We start from the raw sequence: 16,231 nt of genomic DNA on the forward strand, positions 1-16,231 counted from the left end.
GCCAGGGCTGTGCCGGCTGAAGCTAGGAGCCTGGAATTCCATCTGGGCCTCCCATATGGGTGGCATTGGCCCAGGTACTTGGGCTATCTCCTGCTTTTCCAGGTGCATTAGCAAAGAACTGGATCAGAGGTGGAGCATTCATGGCTCCAACCAGCACTCATAAGGATGCCAGTGTTGCAGGTGCTGCCCTTCTGGACTGGACAGCATTTATAAGATAGTCATTGTTTTAGTATGGCTCAAATTTTTTTTGAAAAGAGCAACTTTAAGTCTCTAGTTTTCTGCAACAGTCTCAATTTCATAGGAATGTCCACAAAGAATTTAGGATACCCTAAAAACATGTCTAATATCCTCTTATAAACTCAAATAAGGTGTGTAAGTGGGACAAATGAGTCCCACTATAACAAACGGTTATAAATGCATAGTTCAAATATTTCAGTTCAGAAGACTTCTTTTTTTAAATGTATTGGACAGGTAGAGTTATAGACAGTGTGAGAGAGAGACAGAGAGAAAGGTCTTCCTTCCATTGGTTCACCCCCCAAATGGCCACAAAGGCCGGCGCTACGCCTATCCGAAGCCAGAAGCCAGGTGCTTCCTCCTGGTCTCCCACGTGGGTACAGGCACCCAAGCACTTGGGCCATCCTCCACTGCCTTCCCGGGCCACAGCAGAGAGCTGGACTGGAAGAGGAGCAACCAGGACTAGAACTGGCGCCCATATGGGATGCTGGCACTGCAGGCAGAGAATTAACCAAGTGAGCCACAGCGCTGGCCCAGAAGACTTCTTTTTTACCAGGTAGTATCCTAATTGTTTTAGAAAACATGGCCATTCTATGCAATTAGCTATCATAAATGATAACCATCTAAAGTTGATACCTTGGGTTAACATTCATTTGTCCATTCAACAAATATGTTTAAGTACTTGTTATCAGGCATTTTTCTAGGTTTCTAGGCCTTTGCAATATATCAATAAACTAACAGAGATGCACGCTGCCGGGCGCGGTGGTGCGTGCCTGTAGTCCCAGCTACTCGGGAGGCTGAGGCTGGAGGACCGCTTGAGTCCAGGAATTCTGGGCTGTCATGCGCTATGCCGATCGGGTGTCCACCATCAATATCGTGACGTCCTGGGAGTGGGGGACCACCAGGTTGCCTAAGGAGGGGTGAACCGGCCCAGGTCAGAAATGGAGCAGGTCAAAACTCCTGTGCCGATCAGAGATGCATGCCATGCAGAAGTTTTTATATCCCATTGGGTAGCAATAGAAAGAAAACAATACATCATAAATTAGGAAACATGCAATATTTGGGAGTCCCATGAGAAAATGTACACTTCAGAACATCTATAGGCTGGGGCACCAGGGAGAGGTTGGCCTGTTCTCCTGGATCACTCTACAGAGCAATATCTTTATTTCATAGGTGTAGAAGAGCAAGTCCAGGTTGGCCAAAATTGATGTATAAACGCACACACACACACATCAACCCATGTGTTGGTAAGGCTGCACAAGCGGGATGCTTTCATACAATATTCATGTCACTGTAGTATTCAGCAAGCAATATACCTTTGGTCACAGAATTCTACTTCCAGATTTCTGGATCAATCAGAATAGGTTGGGTTATTTTGTGGTAACAAAGAATTTCCAAATCTTAATACCTTATATAACCAAAAAATTTATTTGTTCATTCTATATGAACACATGTTCACCAAAAGTCCTGCTCATGGAAAAACTATTCATAACAGCCCAGAACTTAAAACTGGGATGATGCTCATCAATATAAATAAATGTTGTTTGAATAAATTGTGGAATATTCATATAATGGGACAATTCAGAGCAATGAGAATTGATGAACTATATAATGCCTTACAATGTGGATGAATGTAATAAACATACTAGTGAGTGAAAGAACCAGGCATGAAAGAGTAAATACTGGGCTGGCACTGTGGCAAAGCAGGTTGAGCCACTGCCTGCAGTGCCAGTATCATATGTGGATGCCGATTTGATTCCTGCCTGCTCCACTTCCCATCCAGCTCCTTGCTAGTGTGCCTTGGAAAGCAGCAGGAGAGGGCCCAAGTGCTTGGGCCCCTGCATTCACGTGGGAGACTCAGATTAAGCTCCTGGCTCCTGGCTTCTTTGTTCTGGCCCTGCTCTTGCTGTCACAGCCATTTGTAGGGTGAACCAGAGGATGGAAGATTCTCTCTCTCTCTCTCTCTCTCTCTCTCTTTCTCTCAAATAAAATATTTGGGTCTTAGAAAAAAAGGAAAAGAATGAATACTGTATGTAGTAGGCAGAACTCTATGGCCCTCCAAGATTCTACAACCTTGGTGCACACATACTGACTCCCAGTTATTCAAACAAAATCTACGCTGGCCAAATGCCTGAAATGGCCTGGCCTGGGCTGAACCTGGGAACTGGGAATTCAAACTAGGTCTTCCATGTAGGTGGCAGGGACCTAACTACTAAAGCCCTCACTGTTGCTTCCTAGGGTCTGCATTAGCAGGAAGCTGGAGTCACGAGGCAGAGGCAGGTATCAGACCAAGGAACTCTGGTATGAGATGTGAACATCTTAACTGCCGGGTTAAATTTTCATTCCAAGCAGAATACAGAGGAGAAAGTCAGAGAGTCGAAGCACGAGGAAGATTGACAGGCTAGAAGTTCTCTGTTGTTGACTCGAAAGTAGAAGAGGCCTAGTGACAAGGGATTTTGGTGGCTTCTAGTTGCTGAGAGTGACTCTTTGTCAACAGCTCACAATAAAATGGGGACCACAGTCCTGTAACTGCAGGTAAATGAATTCTGCTCAAACAGTGAGCTTGGGTGAGGATGCTGAGCCCCAGATGAGATAATAGCTCTGGGTGACACATTGATTTGAACCCCATAAGTCCATGGGGAAAAGAATCTGATCACACTGTGCCTGAGATTGGACTTAAAGTGTGAGATGATAGATTTGTGTTGTTTGAAACTAAGGGGTTTGTGGTAATTTGTTACACAGCAACATAAAACTAATATATTCTATGATTCAATTTATATAAAGTAAAAAAAAGTAGGCAAAACCTAATCTACACTGATATAAATCAGAATAGTGGCTATTGCTGGGGGTTTATTGAGTGGAACAGGGCACAGGAGAGCTTTTTGAGGGGATGGTAATGTTTCTTGATAAGAGGCTGATTATACATGTATGTTCAGTTTGTGAAAATGCATCAACCACATACTCACTCTGTGCACACTTTTCTATATGTATATTATAGTTCAACAAATATATACCCATGCAACATTAATTTTTGTTTTTAAAAACCCAAACAAAAGCAACACTGTGTGTTTTGTATATCACATGTGCACTTGGTCGCAATAAAACCCTGCAACATAGGAAAAAAACCCTGAAAAAAGTGCTTTTCCTCAGGGAAAGGGAATGGGGCTGTATGGGAGTAAGGGGGGTGGTTGTGTATGTTTTCTATGATATTTGCACTTTTACAAAGCGTTTTCACTGACAAATTACTTGGGCAATTAAAAGCATGGTAGGGGCTGGTATTTGGCTTAGTGGTTAAATAGACACTTGCATCCCACAGTAGAGTATTTTGGTTCAGTCTCTGGCTCTGGCTCCGGACTGCAGCTTCTGGTAATGTAGAACATTGTAAGGCAGTGGTGATGGTTCAAGTGATTGCGTTCCTGCCGCCCACACAGGAGATCTGGATAGAGTTACAGGCTCCCAGCTCCAGCTCATATGCGAGTATTTTGGGGGTGAACCAGTGGGTGGAGGTTCTCTCTGTCTCATAAATACGTAAGTAAATAAATTTTAGGAAACCATGAAAGTAGTAAATATAGCAAAGAATAAGTAAAGTTTCAAAGACTTATCTGAGGGGTCGGCACTGTGGCATAGCAGGTGAAGCTGCTGCCTGCTTGTGCCAGCATCCCATATGGGTGCCGGTTCCAGTCTCGGCTGCTCCACTTTCGATCCAGCTCCCTGTTAATGGCCTGGGAGAAGCAGCGGAAGATGTCCCAAGTCCTTGGACCCCTTCCACCCACATGGGAGACCTGAAAGAAGCTCCTGGCTGCTGGCTTCGACTGTTGAATTTCAAACAAATAAATAAGTCTTTAAAAAAGACTTTACACTTATTTGTGTAAAGTGGATCTTGCCTAGAGTAAATATAAACCATACACCCAGGGCTGTGAGTTGAAGGACACTAAGAAGATCCCAGACATCTCTCCTGCCTTGTTCAATAATAATGACTTTCATTTGACGGATACCTGTTCTCTGTCAGGTCCTGTGAAAACTCCTTTACATACATCATCTCTAACACTTACATGAATCTTTTAAGGTATGTAGCTGATTAGAGTCATCCCCATTGTACAGATGAGCAAATGAGGCACTAATAGCCTAAATACTTGCATTCGTCCACGGAGCTGGAAAGAACAGTACTGATCTCTGATTCCTGGTCTGACTCCAGAGAGTGTGCTCTTTGGCTGCTCCTCCAATGATCTTATTAATTCTTGGGCTGGTATGACTGACTTATTCATTCATTTTAAATGAGCTTTGGAGAAGAGAACCCTCAGAGTCCCTACACCTTGGTGGACGAGTGTCCCTGTTGGACCTCTCAGTTGCAGAGATGCCCACTTGCTCGAGAGGACGCCCAAAAACCCAGACTCCAAACCAGCTGATGCAAAAAGCATGAGGTATTTATTGTACGTTTGCGCAAACGGGCCCCTCACCTCAGGCAGTGAGGAGCATTGAGCGGCAGTTTTACACAGGTTATATAGGCAACGAATTAGCATATTCCTAACGCATGCATAGGATTGGTCAGTTCAGAGGGACCGTTAGCATATGGGAGAATGCTGGCGAAGAATGCTGGTGGAGAGTGCTGGTATAAAATGCAGAGGTGGCACGGGATTGGTTGGTTCGGAGGGACAATTAGCATACCGGAGAATGCTGAGGGAGAGTGCTAAGGTGTTACAGGATTGGCCGGTCGCAGTGACATCATAAGTGTGCGCCTAGAGACCCTCCGAAGGGAGGGGCAGCTCTGCTCTGGGGCGCGCCCAGAGGTTTCCTGGAGGGGAGGGGCAGCTCTGCTCTGGGGCGCGCCCAGAGGTTTCCTGTCCCTCTCCCCCATAAGGGTCCTTCATTCCCTCCTTTTCTCTTTGCACAGATTTTAATCCTAAAATCTATTGGACCTCGGAGATCTTTGAAGCTTGACACTGGTACTGTTGAGTCAGCACCCGGGTTTGGAGTTAAACTTGCCAAGCTAGGCGAAAGGGTGGCTGGCAAGAGGGGTGGTCTGGGGAGAGCCTGCCTCACTGGAGGGAGGGAACTCTGTTTTTGCTGGACTGGGTTGAGTCCCACTGACTGGGGACTGGGAGCCATACACGCCCCAATAGTTCAAATTATTTTGGTCAGGTACATCCCAGGTATCTAACCCAGTAACCAGTTGACATACGTTCGGGTATAAGGTGGGCCACCATGCCCTGGGGGTATGTAACCACTAACAGACCAGGCCACCCGTCCTGTGGGGGAAATTACTTCCCGCGTTAACAATTGTGGAGCATGGGGATTGGAAAAACAATGGGGAAAGGCCAGAAACATCACAAATATTAAACAGTTTTTGAAAGTCTTAGCTTGAGCGGGTTCTGAGTGCGCTGGAGCTTTCATTTGGCTGGTCTATCCGGATCCTCGGGGCCCTGGGGAGGTGGTGCTCGCTTCACGTGTGAGGCGTGGACCCACGCAGCGATTCCGTCGACCTTGAGAGCGGTGGGAGTTGTCAACAGCACAGTGAAAGGGCCTTGCCACCGGGGCTCTAGAGTTTTAGATTCGGACATACACGGCATCACCGATTTGGAAAGGATGTGGGATAGTTGTCGTCTTGGTTTGGTAGGCTGCTGCAAGAGGTTTCCAGACCTGGTTCTGGATGATCTGGAGCGCTCTCATCCGGGCCTGTAACCTAGGGGCATCGGCAACGGAGTCACTGGCAAGGTCAAGCAAGCCTGCTATTGGTGGGGGCCCTCCACAAAGGACCTCGCATGGTGTCAGTCCGCAATGAGAGGGCGTGTTTCGGACCCGGAACAACACCATAGGGAGGAGTTGGACCCAGTCTTTAACGCCAGTCTCCAACGCTAATTTGGTCAAGGCGCCAGATGTTGGGTCTTAGTCCACCCGTACAAGGATGGACTGGGTCCGAGGAAAGGTAAGTGCGCCGCTCGCCCGTTCCCCAGCCTCCTGGTCCGGTCCCGGAGACAATCAGACGCAGCGGGGAGCCAAGTCTAGCAAGGACTCAGTCACCTTCTGCATAATAGTACCTTTTATAACACAAAACTGCAGAGTCATTGGGGCAGGGCTAAGGACCAACCAATCACTTAAAAAATCACCTTACAGGGGGATTTCTATAGGACTAGCCCTATGTCTATACACTTGTTACTAGTTTTGTTACCTCCCCTAATGTTGCGCAGCCAGTTAGTTTTAGTGGTAAACAACTTTGGATTCCGCCCATCTTACTTCCTCTGGGCGCCATCTTACTTGGCTCCGCGTGGCTTCGTTCCGCGCAGCTCGGGCGGGGGCACCCTGGAGCAGCTGCGCATGCGGAGCCCCCGGGCCTGGCCTGGCCTGGCCGCGCTCATGCCCCACAGATTCCCCCTTTTTGTTTTAGCACGCGATCCCTGTCTTAGGTTGCCCCCAGCCGTCCTTGCCCTTACCCGTCATTGGTAACCCAGGCAGCTTGGCCATGAGCCCTGTCTTAGGTTGGTGCAGGACGCTGGGTGCTTTACCCGTCTTGGGGTGTCGCGTGACTTGTAATTACGGAGTGGCGTGAGCTTTCTCCACCGCCTGTCTTAGGTTGTTCCGGTCCATCCGGAATCTTACCCGTCATTGGCAATGTGGAGAGCACCGGGGGCGCTTCCCCAGTTCAGGGGATCGTAGCCCTCTGTGGCTAGCAGGCTCTGGTAATGAACCTCAACCTGTCTTACCCTAGTTGCCTCTATGTGCTGTTGTATAAACTGTATAAGCCTATTCGTTATGCATGGGCCAATGGCAAGGATTAAAAGCAGGGCAAGAAGCAGTCCAAGAAGAGAGAAGAGGTAGGGAAAGAGTCCATTAAGGCTCATCCAAAAGAGGCTTTTTTGGAGTACACACTAGATTACCTTGGAAACCAGAAATAAACACCTTGAACATAAGAGTTAGCACACAAAATCCGCACATAACTTAGAACTATTTAACAGAGCTAAAAAGAGCTTACATGACCTAACTTTAGAAATGGCAGAGTAACCCATTAAGCAGACACTGTTAAAAAGAGACACTATAGTTTTTGCAAAAGCAGATCTGTAAAGGAAACAAGTTTAAAGCATAAAAACTTATAAGACCACCTTAGCTGGAAAGCAAAAACATGAATACAACATAGGTCCGACATCATTTACAATATTTTAATACACTGCATAATTTGAATAGGCTCAAACAGTTGTTACTTTAACAAATTTAGAGTCCCATCCTTTGAGAGTTCCAGGGATCCTACTGGAAGTCCCAAAGTTGGTATACTCCATTTGAGAATTTAAACTGTTAGAGAGTCAAACCACTCATCCAAAAACCAGTACGTATAACCTGAGTATTTTAACCAAGGCTGTGGGGTAGATCTGATCAGAGTTAGGTAATCACTCAAACATTAAAGACAGACAAATCCAATAAAACACGAAACCTTCAAGACACGTGCAAACTCTTAGATAAGTTAACTACAGCAGCACAGAAAAGAGCTGGTCATCAGCATAGAAGCCCGTTGCTTAGGACAGGGAAACACATCTGAAACAAAACGGCAGGGAATGAGAGGCTTCCGTAGTGCTGGAGAAAAAGTTTCATTAACTGCAAATAAAGACTCATTAGGTTGGAAAGGGTTAATGGATGAAGGTTTTTGTTCCTTTAGGTAAGGCCAGTGGTAGCCAAAGGCATTTTTTCTTCCTAGTGAGGACAGCATTGAATTGTAAATGGAGAGGAAAAAAGCAGCCCAAGGACTAGTCTCCCCTAGAGTATCTGGCTGTGGTCTGCAAGGGTGCAACAGGCTACACTGACTGGAAGAGAGTGCAGAGAAAGGCCGTGGTCCCCCATTTACAGGGAAGACTGTGCACGTCGGGGCCTAGTAGGACTGGCTGTGAGGTTGGGTAGGCACGCTGTTTACAAGATGGCGGCGGGTGATTTAAGGGAGGGGAATAACCAAAAAGGGGTGGCCACATGGGCGGAATTGGAGGCGCAGTGCCTTGAGGCAGTGTTGGGCTTTTAGGGGTTGCTGCCACACCTGAAGGCTCCACCTTAGTTTTAACTGCCTCTGGGGATTTACGAGCCTCCCTCAGGCCAGTGCAGGCCTTCCCTTTCCTCCTGCTCCTTGTGGATCCTTTTTGTTGTAAATCCTTTCTGCCTCCTTCATTAAATCTTGTATAGTATATCCCTGAAGCCCCTCTAGCCGCTGCAATTTATTGCGGATGTCCGGCGCTGACTGTCCTATAAAGGACATGATTACATCTCCCTGCCGGTCCTCTGCCAGGGGGTCAAACGGGGTGTACATACGGTAGGCTTCCATTAATCTTTCTAGGAAGCCTGCCAGCGTTTCCTCAGCCCCCTGCACTACTGCACGTACCTTGGCCAAATTGGTGGGGCGCTTTCCAGCCCCTCTGAGACCCGCAAGGAGAACCTGGCGGTAAAGACGAAGTCGCTCCCTACCAGCAACGGTGGTGTAGTCCCAATCAGGACGGGTTAAGGGAAACGCCTCCTCGATTTCGTTTGGCAGTAGGGTCGGTCGGCCATCTGCTCCAGGGACGTTTTTCCGTGCCTCGAGGTAGACGCGCTGCTTTTCCTCAGTAGTGAAGAGGGTCTGCAGAAGCTGCTGACAATCATCCCAGGTGGGCTGATGAGTCAATAAAATTGACTCGATCAGCCCAGTCAGAGCCTAGGGGTCTTGAGAGAAAGAGGGGTTATGGGTTTTCCAATTGTAAAGATCGGAAGCAGAGAATGGCCAGTACTGCATCTGGCCAGCCACCGAGCGAAGAGGAAAAGCCTGCGAAGTCCAGACGCTTCCCGAGCCCCCTGCCTGCCCCCGACGGAGGCGCAGGCGGCTGGAGGGCGGGGAAGGCGCTGAGACTTCTTCCCCTGCCCTCGTGGAATCGCGCGCGTTCTCGAACGTCCTTCCAGTGATCTAGAGTGAGACTTAAAGGGGTGGTTATTTGTTGACCCTTGCGTGTAAGGATTTCAGCCCAAACAAAAAGAACAGCCAATGCACAGACATATACAGTAAGCAAGACAAAACACATGGCTAGGACAAATCGAACGCTATTGCGCTATTTTTGGGAGCGGCTGCCTGACCAGCCCTCCCCGGGAAGGAGGGAGACTTAGTCTCCGACCCACCTCCAGACCACCCCGAGTGCGTCTTCCGGGGGAACAGACCGAGGGTTTCCCCTCATAACCCGGAGCGTCCTCCGGGTAACGGGCCAGGGGTTGCTGGGCACGCCTGCCTCCCCCACTGGTCCCACAGAGTCAGGTCAGATACTGGCCAGTCAGAATACTCAAGACGAAGACAACAACAGACAGAAAACACTTAATTATACCTCCAACTGGTCCGCAGAGAATGGGTCTGAGGGCGACCTCGAGCCCCACGTTGGGCGCCAAAAATGTTGGACCTCTCAGTTGCAGAGATGCCCACTTGCTCGAGAGGACGCCCAAAAACCCAGACTCCAAACCAGCTGATGCAAAAAGCATGAGGTATTTATTGTACGTTTGCGCAAACGGGCCCCTCACCTCAGGCAGTGAGGAGCATTGAGCGGCAGTTTTACACAGGTTATATAGGCAACGAATTAGCATATTCCTAACGCATGCATAGGATTGGTCAGTTCAGAGGGACCGTTAGCATATGGGAGAATGCTGGCGAAGAATGCTGGTGGAGAGTGCTGGTATAAAATGCAGAGGTGGCACGGGATTGGTTGGTTCGGAGGGACAATTAGCATACCGGAGAATGCTGAGGGAGAGTGCTAAGGTGTTACAGGATTGGCCGGTCGCAGTGACATCATAAGTGTGCGCCTAGAGACCCTCCGAAGGGAGGGGCAGCTCTGCTCTGGGGCGCGCCCAGAGGTTTCCTGGAGGGGAGGGGCAGCTCTGCTCTGGGGCGCGCCCAGAGGTTTCCTGTCCCTCTCCCCCATAAGGGTCCTTCATCCCTGAGGCTACTTTCTTCTCATACTGGCACTGCAGGATAGTGTGTGTGTGTGTGTGTGTATGTGCGCGTGCGCGCACGAGTCTAGGAGAGTAACCCAGAAAGGGTTCACTGTGGCACACTGTTCAATGATCCCCAGGGTAGCTATCTGCTCAGGGTTATCCTGTCTGCTTCTGGGGTCTTGTCTCAGCCTAGCTTTAAGCCACAAACTTTTATCATGTGAATCTCAGCTTGCTCTCAATATGATTCCCCCTGTAGACTATATTAATAACCTTGGTGCAAACACTGTAGCCATGGCCAGTGAAATCCAATCCTTGCCCAAGAGATTCCAATCCTCAAGACACAAGGGTCAAGGCATCCATCGAATTGCAAAAGACTTACAATGGAGGCAGCTGATTGGAGCCTGGACTTGCCTAGGAATTCACTGAACACTGAGAAGGGAGCCGAAGACCTGACCTGCGGGCTGGCTTTGCAAAGGCACTCAGGTTACTGAGATAAAAGAGTAGCCTGCGGCACTGACCAAGAGCTTTGCAGCCAACTTCTGAGAAGGGAAGGGCAGGAAAAGGAACCGCTTAGAGGTTTGGAATTGTCCTTTGTAGAGTTAATGTGTGATTTTACATGAGCAATGGCCTGTACATATTCCTAAGAGGAACTTCTACTTTGTTGTTTCAGACTAGTTTTGGGAGAAGGCTACGCAGTGCAGCCTGAATCTCTTACCTTAATTTTTTTCTATTAGACTACTAAGTCTATTCTTATAGTAGAGGACAAAAGAAGGCTTGGAAAATAAAAGAAAATAGCATTCGTATGATGAACTTTTTAATATTATATTCTTCCTTCTTGTTGGCTGAAGTCTGTCTGTCAGTTCTCAATTTTTGGATGAAAATAATGTTTAGTAAAAAATATTTTTCAATTCATACCCACCCTAAAAGGTCTCTGGTTAGAATGTTGTGGTATGGAATCTAATGTGGATGATAAATCATATCTAGCTGTATTTACAGATTGCAGTAACAACAAAAGAGTCTGTCCTGCACTGGGGCCTAGCAATTATCCTGGCAAGTTGTTGTTGTTGTTGTTGTTAGTTTGCTGCTGCCACAGCACCTCAACACCTCAGCTGCCAGGAGACTTGCCTTTGTTAAGAGAGCCAGAAGCTATTCCTTTGGTAATTCATTATCTGGCTCTCTTCCGGAAGGCTCTGGAACACCAAATGTCAGTTTCTGCTTTGACTTGCTACAAAACCGCTGGCAAGGTCTAGAACTATGGAAATCTCTAGGGTGAATTGCAGAATGTCTTTATTTTACCTCGACTGTGTCTATCCTTGTCCCTCTTCTCCCTGCAAAAGACAGGCTAATTATTGACCTGCTCTAAAAATCAACTGTTTGTCCTTCAATTGAGGATTCAGTGTTGACAGAGACTGCACTGTTCTTAGGAGTTCAGACACTGTTCTCTGGAGGAAAGATTCCAGGATGGATTGCTCTTAGAGCAACAGATTGAAGTTTGGATTTGTAGCTGAGAACAGCAAGGAATTTTTTTTTAAATATTTATTTATTTATTTGAGAGAGAAAGAGAATATTCCATCTGCTGGTTTACTCCCCAAATTGCTGCAACAACCAGGGCTGGGCCAGGCCAAACCCAAGAGTGCAGAGCTTCATCTAGGTCTCCCACGCGGGTGCAGGGACCCAAGCACTTGGGCCCTCTTCCATTGCTTTCCCAGGCCATAGCAGAGAGCTGGACTGGAAGACGAGCAGCCGAGACTTTAACTTATGCCCATATGGGATGCGACACTGCAGATGGCTGCTTAACCCGCCAAGCCACAACACCAGCCCTAGGAAACTTTTAAAAAAAATTAATTTTTATTTATTTGAGAGGGAAGGGGAGATGGGAAGAGAGAGAGAGAGAGAGAGTGCTCCCATTCATTGGTTCAGTCCCCAAATGGCCACAACAGCTGAGGCTGGGCCAGGCAAAAACCAGCAGCCAAGAACTCAGTCGAAGTCTTCCATATGGGCTGCAGGGACCCAACTACTGTAGCCATGGCCTACTGTCCTTGAGGGTGCACATTAGCAGGGAGCTGGCATCCGGAGTGGAGCTGGGACTGGAACTGAAGCACTCCAATATGGGCTGCAGGCATCCCAAGAGTCATCTTAATTGCTTTGCCAAATGCTCCTACAACACTTTTTAAAAATGTCTATCTTATTTTAAAGGCAGAGTGACAGATAGAAGTGGAGGGGAGAGAGGGATCTTCCATGTGCTGGTTCACTACCCGAATGCCTGCAATTGTCAAGGCTAGATCAGGCCAAAGCAGGAGCCAGGAACTCCATCTGGGTCTCCCACGTGGATGGCAGGAACCCACGCACTTGAGCTATCATCTGCTGACACCTTTTATACAACCTCATGAGCAAGGAAGGGACTGGGTGCCCTTAAAACAACAAGCAAAGGCAATCAAAATGGTTTCTCAGCAGAAGTTCTTCTTTCTCAGACTGAGACCAAAAGGGGTGGGTGAGTGTGTTACGGACTATATAGGGCCTTTGGCCGGTGCCGTGGCTTAACAGGCTAATCCTCCGCCTTGTGGCGCCGGCACAACGGGTTCTAGTCCCGGTTGGGGCGCCGGATTCTATCCCTGTTGCCCCTCTTCCAGGCCAGCTCTCTGCTGTGGCCCAGGAGTTCAGTGGAGGATGGCCCAAGTGCTTGGGCCCTGCACCCGCATGGGAGACCAGGATAAGCACCTAGCTCCTGGCTTCGGATCAGCGAGATGCGCCGGCCACAGCGGCCATTGGAGGGTGAACCAACGGCAAAAAGGAAGACCTTTCTCTCTGTCTGTCTCTCTCACTATCCGCTCTGCCTGTAAAAAAAAAAAAAAAAAAAAAACAAAACAAAACAAAACAAAACAAAAAAAAAACCACGGACTATATAGGGCCTTAATTAATTTTTCCAAACTCTTGCCTTTTACCTAGAGAAGAATGCTAAGTACAGGCCCAAACATGGCATACATTGTGGTAAACTTTATTTACAAAGTGAGAAAAATACACAGGCTCATTAGGGCTTTATTAAGGGAGAATGAGGCAAAGAAAGGAATTATCATACCCTGTTCTGCTGGTCCTGAGTCCGTGGGGAGGAGAGAGTGAGCTCTGTTTTACCTGGCTTTTTCTGGGCTTTAGAAAGATGGAAGTGTGTACGTGGTCCCGGGTTAGAGGAAACACTTCCTGGGGAGGGGGTCCCTTGATGAACAGGTAGGTGAACATGGTAACACAGAGTGAAGGAGGTGTGGCTTCCAGCTCATGAACTCAAAATTATCTAAGCTTTCCCATATCAGGTGGATTGATTAGCTCTTACAGCCCCTTCCCACTGTTACCTAGGAAGCCTTCTCTGACCAATCCACTCTCGACTGTCTTCTGAGTGTTTCTGCAACACAGCCTGTATTTCCTTACATCCTTGGTAAGTCCTTTGAGAAGATGAACCAGTCTTTGCCTGAAGATATTGAAGTACCTGGTAGCATATTATAAGTAGAATGAAAACAACATTTTAAAAATATTTATTTATTTGAATGGCAGAAACAACATTTTTAAGTCATAAATTGGAAAGCACAATAGAAACTAGTAACTCTTGAGCACCTGTTCCATTTCAGATTCCTTATGAGGGCATTGCCTGATACCGACATTTATGATTGTGGAAATTAAGGGTGTGGTCAACAGTAGCAACTCCATACAAGTTATATGCCCATAACTAAATTCCTTCACCTCTCAAATGTATGTATTATATATGTTCCTCATAAACAAAGTCAGAACAACGATAGCTTCCTTGTAGAATTATTATGAAGGTCCAGTCAGTATCTGTGAAAGTATCTGGTAAACGGTGAAGCCCTAAACTAAATACTATTGTTATTTGACATTCTGGGGGAATTTTTAAGAACCAAGAATCCAAGGTCCTAACCTTCTAGAAAGTTACTGTTTAGTAGAGTGGAGAAAGTTGCTTGTGATACTTCCCAAAATTAACAGTGTCAGATAACGTGGATGACGTACCAAAGCTGTGTATGGATCACGTTGTCCAGTCAACAATGGCTCCATCTCTGCTTTCTTCCTTACCAAAATTCATGCTCTGGGCCCTCTATTTCCTTCAGTGCTCTCAGAGGATGTACACGGACACATACAACACCCCCCCCCCCATACACACATACACATACAGTACATGATTCCTCTCTATCCAGCTCATTTGCCTAGGATGAGGGCTATCTAAATCGTATGATGTTACATTTGGGGACATGATTATCATATTCTCCAGCTCATGCTCATACACCCTGGTACTGGATGAGGATCCTAGGGGCACCAGAGTTCTTGCAGGCTATGGAAACAGACAATTCTGGGTTCAATTCTGTATTAATTCCTAGCTATATGGCTATAACTCTGAATCCCAGTTTATTTATTTGTAAAGTACTCATAAATACAATAGAAATAGCTCTTTTTGGATTTCTGGAAATGTACATTGAAATAGTGCACGTAAAGTGCTTGGTAAAGTATCTGATACACAGATGTTCAGTATGCAAGCTATTATGGGCATTATTTGGTAAGCATCCTAAGGTCAACTTTTGGGAGGCATCACTAAGGCCAGCCATCCTGGCTAACTGTGCAGATCATTGGAACTGGCATCCTGGACAACACCCTCTCCCCTGCCTTTCTAACTCTGCACTGAGCCCTTCCAAATGCATTTGTATCTTAGCGGGGTTTGAATACCGTCTTTTGCTAAAGCTAAATCTTCCACAAGATGATACCCATTAAGGTACCTTTCTTCAGTGTAGAAGATAAATGTTCAAAGTGCCTTTTATGAAGTTCATTTCCCTCCACTGCTCTAATGCTGTAACTTTCTGCATTTTAATGCAATGTAGTGAAATGTGGATCTTGAAAATATGTATTAAAAAGCAAGTAATTTTCCAGGTTTTGCTATAAAAATCCAGTGAAGGGCTTCAGTAGCCTCTAGTCTAACTCTTTCTTATTAAAAAATTAATTTCCATTTAGTCTGTGACATGTATGGTTAATCTAAACTAATTTCTCTTTTTCCTGGATTATGCTTCTAAGACATTTCTTTCAAGCCCATTTGAGTGACCAAGAAATCCTTTTCCTGGGAACAACTTTGACATTGAGGCTGTGTCCTCCAAATCCTTTATGTTGACCTGAGATCTAAATTTCAACTTTTGTGTTTTATTATTCAAAGCTAGAACTCGCACAGAGACCAATCAGGTGATGGACAGTGGGCATGTTCCTCTCTTGTTGAGATTTCAGAGTTTGAAAACAAATAGGAGACTGTAGACCTGGCAAGGTCATTCTTGTTATTATTATTGCCATTATCAAAACCTGACTAGGGCTTTCCTATCAGTTGGAGGTCAGTCCTTGGAATGACTTTTTTTTCTACTTTTTTTTTTAAATTTTCACTCTGCCATCAAGTCAGTAGAGGCCTGGGAGGCTTCTTTTCAACTTTCTGTCTTACCCATGCGATCTGAGAAACTTTGCTTCTCATTTAAGTCCTTGATTTAAGTCCTTGTTCTGCTTTTACTGACTCAGCTGCTAGCTGGAGGGTCATCTTTGGTAGTGCCTTTTTGCCAACACAACAGCCAGAGAGTGTTGAACTTCCCTATGTAACATAGATCACAGAGAGGTTCCTGCTGGGAGGGGTCTTCAGGGTCATCTGTTGCAGCTCCTCATTTCACCAAGTAAAAATGAAATCCCAGAGACATCAAGTGACTCGCACAGGGTCACACAGTGAGCCAGAGGCAGACCTGGGATTCAATGCTATTTTCTTGGCATCCAACTCTGTGCTCTCTTTTTTTTAAGATTTATTTATTTATTTGAAAGCCAGAGTAGAGAGAGAGAGAGAGAGAGAGAGAGCGCGCTCTTAGAGAGAGAGAGAGATCTTCCATCCACTGGTTCACTGCCCAGATGGCAGCAATGGCTGGAACTGTGCTGATCCGAAGCCAGGAGCCAGGAGTTTCTTCTGAGTCTCCCACATGGGTACAGGGGCCCAAGGACTTGGGCCATCTTCTACTGTTTTCCCAGGTCTAGCAAAGTGCTGGATTGAAAGTGGAGCAGCTGAGACTTGAAC

Source organism: Lepus europaeus, chromosome X (genome assembly GCF_033115175.1).
Source record: "Lepus europaeus isolate LE1 chromosome X, mLepTim1.pri, whole genome shotgun sequence".
In the NCBI taxonomy this organism is placed as follows: Eukaryota; Metazoa; Chordata; class Mammalia; order Lagomorpha; family Leporidae; genus Lepus; species Lepus europaeus.